We start from the raw sequence: 5,396 nt of genomic DNA on the forward strand, positions 1-5,396 counted from the left end.
GTAGGACATTTAACAGTTAAATACACTTTAATAATGTATAGGTGACTGCATGGCTGCAGCATTGGTAACCAGATAACCAATTGAGCTAGAAACCAGCTAACACGTAAGTGTAAGTGTCTAAATGGTTAAAATGGAACCAAGTGTCGCCGTCCTTGCTCCTAAGGACCCTTCTGGCTATACTTCTTCCAAGACAGAGGCGTTTGTTCTTTGCTTAAACTGTCCTTTGTTTTGATCACCTTTGGGTGGTGGGGGTGGGGAGTAAGCCTGCTGGGTCATAATGGAAATGTATTAAGGCCAAATCTTCTGATACCCATTCCCAGAAGTTTGTTTCTTGGGCTGAATTAAACCTTCAACTCCAGGGCAAGCACAAGTTGATGACGTCCAGCATTCAGGGTCTTCCCGTCCCCCAGTGCAGACAGTGGGAGCTTCACATTGGGCCTGAGAGTCGGAGAGCAGCACATACAATGAAACAAGAATTGTTGACTTCGGCAGAAACAGAAACGGTGGGATCCAATGGATCTTTAGCAGGAATGCCAAAACGAGTGCCGTTGGTACCTGATGGCCAAGCCAGGTTTATTGATGTGTCAAGATCTTCTGATACGTTTGGATAAAGTCATCCTCCAAACGCTGTCCCATCATTGACATGAGTGTGTAGCTGGAAGTCCCCAGTCCTGTAGCTCACTGCAAAGTTATTCCTTGTCACCTGTGACTTGGCACTGTCAAAGGTCATCTGATAATCCACAAACCCACCCTCATCCCCAAAGACAGCTGAGCCAGGGATTAAAGGGCAGTAACATCAGAGTCAACATCCCAGTCAAGGTGTACACACTCCCTCTTGTAGGAAGACTTGGTTTTACTACTTTTCTTTCCCATGTTTGGTGAGAAAGTGGTGTCAAAATCAACTTTCAACCTGGGAAAATCTCATCTTCAATTTCATTTTCTGTCCCCAGAGTGTTCTCAGTGCTCCATTTTTCTGTGAAAGTCAGACGCTACTTACACCATTGATATTTGAAATCTAAATCCCAATAACTTTACTGGTGTCTGTATTAGATGAACCAGATATTGAGAATTTCACACCACTGCAAGACTCTGTTTTCACATTCAGTTTCCCCTACCCCAAACCAAATCCTTTGTTGAAAATATCTCTGGCAGCTTTGTCAAGGTCAGCATTTGATGGAGAATGCACACTTGGGAAGGAGTGATCTGCTGATCGCCCAAGGGGAGCCGCTGCCACACGCCTCAACTAGAGGCTCAACGTCGGATTGCAGCTGCCTTGGAAGGAGGGTTGTGGTTGCTATTGTTAGGTCCCATCAAATTGGCTCCAGCACATACCGACCTTGTGCACATCAGTTGGAAACACTACATTGTCCTGGGCCACCCTCACAATTGTTCTTGCCTGAGCCCAGGGATGTAGCCCCTGGGGCAATCCGTCTCATGGAGGCCCTTCCTCTTTCTCATCGCCCCTCTACTTTACCAAACATGGTATCCCTCTCCAAGGACTGGTCTCTCCTGACAGTATGTCCAAAATATGTAAGAAAAGATCTTTGCCATCCTTGCTTCTTTTGTCCCAACTTTTCATTGATTTAAATTTTTATAGAAGCTCGCCCTGTGTTCCTGTGGATCTGTCTTGCTTCCACAGTGTTTGAATGGAACAGATCCGGGAACTCCCTGCCTCCAACCTTCGACCAACTCTCCAGTTTCCTTTCCTGGTGTAACCTCCGGGACCATCTTCTTGGCCATCCCCTCTTATTGGGACCAGTTAACACTTTTATTTTGTGTGTGGTGACCCCAAACCGACCAGTGACGAGGTCTCAGGTGCATCAGAATTATTCTGCAGAAACTGAGGCCGGCGTCACCCATCTGGTCAACCTGCGTTGGACTTCTTTTTCGACCACAACAGGATATGGCCTTAGAGGGCATGGGGGCACTTCTTCAACAAGCTGGCAAAGGAAAAGCACAAGGGGGCTGAGCATCTCTTGAAGCTGCAAACCCAGCATGGCAGCCGCGCCCTCTTCCAGGATGTGCAGAAGCCATCGCAAGATGAGTGGGGTAGGACCTGGACACCATGGAAGCTGTGCTGGCCCTGGAGAAGACCCTCAACCAGGCCCCTCTGGACTCGCATGCATGAGGTCCACTCACACTGACCCCATCTCTGTGACTTTCTGGAGAACCACTTCCTGGACAAGGAGGTGAAACTCAAGATGGGAGATCACCTGACCAACCTCTGCAGGCTGGCCAGCCCCCAGGCAGAGCTGGGCGAGGATCTCTTGGAGAGTCTCACCCACAAAACTGACTAGAAATTGTGGTGCTGAGCCACCTGCGAGGGGTCCTCTGCCTCACAGTCGGTCTTCGCCCCCCTACCTGAACCTGCCCAGCCAACCACAGAGGCACCGCCCAGGAGGCCCCTCCCCCAAGCTGGTGACCAAATGGAAACAATAAAGCTTCCTTTTGCAGCAAAAAAATTTTTTTAACAGAGTAAATTGATTTTCCATTCAATAATTCATACATTGAAGCAGTCCCCAGCATGTACCAGCACTCTTCCGCCCTCCCAGTTTTTCCATTATTATTCATCCTTCTTTCCTGTCCCTTCCTGCTTTCGAGTTTTATCCATAAGCAAATGCTGTCCTTTTGATTTTGTACAGTTGCATGTTTTAAGCAGTGCATCCCTCCCCGGGGTTATTCTTCGCCTCCAAGGCTGCATGTTGTTTGGCAGAAACCTGAGTCAGAGCAGTGAGCACAGTTGCGGGAGCAAAGAGTGGCTGAGGGCCAGAGTCTCAGGATTCCACTAGTCTCCGTCGGACCAGAAAGCCTGGTGTCTAGATCATTAATATATATATTAATGATCTCTTCATTTTTAGAAAGCATGTTCACAACACACTTAAGAATCTCACACAGCAATGGCTTGTGCTCTTTGTGAAACAGCAGATGGAAACCAGGTTGCAAAAGTTCTCCAACATCACATCCTGATATAGTGTCTTCTGAGCAGGGTTCAGGAGCAGCCATTCCTCCCGTGTGAACTTTACAGCGACACCGTTGAATGTCAGTGATTCCTGAGCATTGGTGATTTTCTTTGGTCTTTAGAACAATGCCGGCAAATGAGATGCTCTATTTTTGTCTTATTTGGATCAGTTCTAATAATGTTCACAAAGATGAATCTCCCATGAGGACACCCCCAAAATAATAATAGCCAAACAAGGCACTTCTTCCTCTCTTTCCTCAAAGATGCTGGTGATGCACAATCTGCAGGTCTGTTTGGAGTCAGGTGAATGGATTAGGTTCATAACCCAGTCAGAAGTTGAAATCCTTCCTTGTGATGCTTCAATGCTCAAGACAGTAGTAAGAGTGTTCTAACTCCCTAGATTGGACCATATTTCTTTGTTCCTTGTGGGACCCTCACACTGCACCTTCTCAGTCAACACCATCCTTGCTTCTAAGGAGCACTCTGTCCTTACTTTTTCCAAGACAGATTGGTTTGTGCTTTCGGCAGTCCATGGTTCTTTCAATGCTCTTCTCCAGCTCCACCATGCAAATGCATCCATTCTTCTGTAGTCTTCTTTATTCCATGTCCAACTTTCACATGCACGTGATGCAATGGAATATAGCGTGGCTCGGGTCAGGCGCACCTCAGTCCTCAAAGCAACGTCTTTGTTCTTCAATACTCGAAAGGGGTCTTGTGCAGCGCGTTTACCTAATGTAATATTCTTTTGATCCACTTGACTGCTGCTTCCACGAGCATTGGTTGTGGATCCAACTTAGAAAATCCTTGACAACTTCAGCCTTTTCTGCATTTAGTGTGATGTCACCTATCGGTCCACTTGTGAGGGTTCTGGTATTACTTATGCTGCGTTGTAATCCACAGTGAAGACTCTCATCGTTGGTCTTCATCAGCAAATGCTGCAGTTCCCTCTCACTTGCAGCAAGCGAGGTGTGTCATCTGCACATTGCAGGTTGTTGATAAGCCTTCCTCCAACCCTGATACCACACTCTTCTTCAGATAGTCCAACTTCTCTGATGCTCTGCTCAGCACGGAGACTGAACACGTGCGGTGAGAGCTTACAACCCTGATGCACACTTTCCTCATTTTAAACCAGGCAGTCTTCCCTGGTTCTGTTCACACAACTGCCTCTGGTCCATGTACAAGCTCCAAGTGAGGCCAAAGAAGTGTCCAGAAAGCCCATTCTTCAGAAGGGTCTCCGCCGTTGATTATGGTGCACACAGTTGAACGCCTTTGCCTAGCCAGTGAAACACTAGCAAACATCTTTCTGGTATCCTCTGCTTTGAGCCTGGATTTCCGGCAATGCTGGTCTGTCTGTATACTGCTGCAACTGGTGTCAGATGAGCTCAACTAAAAATGTACTTGTGTGCGCTGTCAATGTATCAGTGGAGATCCTGTGGGCTAACTCTCTTGGATTGGCCACAAATATGGATCCCTTCCAGTCAGCTGGCCAGGTAGCTGTCTTTCAAATTGTCTGGCACAGTTGACTTCTTCCAGTGGTTCTTCAGCATTCTGAGACATTGCAGTGGGTCTACCACAAATCCCTGGGTCCTTGTTGTTGGCTAATGCATTCAGGGCAGTTTCAGTTTCTTCCCTCAGCACTATTTATTCCTGTTCATATAGTACATCCTGAAGTAGTGAACTGCCAACCCGTCCTTTTTCGGTTAGTGACTCTGTGTGTTCAAGGGTCTTTGCTATAAACAAGCCATTGGTTTTGCAAAATTCCATCATTCAATCTCCAGCCTCATTTCTATCATCAAGCTTAAGAGTATAAAGAAATGCCCCTGGAGGCGCTGACTCGTGCAGGCCGGATGTTCTGCTCCCCAGAGTCCATCTCTAACCCTGGGGTTCTGTAGAGAGGAAGAAGGGTCGGGAGGCCGAGAGGGAAAGCATTGAGTAAACAAGTCAAACCGGCAAGGTTCAGCTGGCTGCTGCAGACAGAGAGATCAGGTGCTGTCGAATTCACTCTGGCTCATGGTGACCCCAAGGGTGTCATAACCGAATGGTGCTCTGTAGGTTTTCAATAGCTAATATTAGGAAGTAGCTCACCAGGTCTTTCTTCTGCGGAGCCTCTGGACCCAGGAACCTTTCAGTTAGCAGAGAAGGCACGGATTAGTTTATGCCACTCAGGCCCCACAATGTGGCCTCATAGAGCAGAGAACTGCCCCGGGGGTTTCTGCGCTTGTGCATTTTTATAGGAGCAAAAAGCCTCATCTTGCTCAGAGAGGCTGTTTTGTTTTGTTATGTTTTGTTTTGTTTACCAACTGCAGACGAGGCTGTTGGCGACCCACCCCAGAACCCATTATATCACCATGCTCCTCTGCTCCACCCAGGGGCTCCTACGCAGCAGACAAACAGGGCCTCCAGATGTCCGTTTATAAGGTAGCTCTCCTTGAAGGCA

General features: G+C 47.6%; 1 pseudogene; it reads right to left on the reverse strand.

Annotated features, from left to right (window-relative positions):
- Positions 1-341: 341 nt before the first annotated feature.
- Positions 342-1,740, reverse strand: LOC142435780 (non-selective voltage-gated ion channel VDAC2 pseudogene; annotated as a pseudogene).
- Between the last annotated feature and the right edge of the window lie 3,656 nt (positions 1,741-5,396).

This window comes from Tenrec ecaudatus, chromosome 1, assembly GCF_050624435.1.
Source record: "Tenrec ecaudatus isolate mTenEca1 chromosome 1, mTenEca1.hap1, whole genome shotgun sequence".
NCBI lineage: Eukaryota > Metazoa > Chordata > Mammalia > Afrosoricida > Tenrecidae > Tenrec > Tenrec ecaudatus.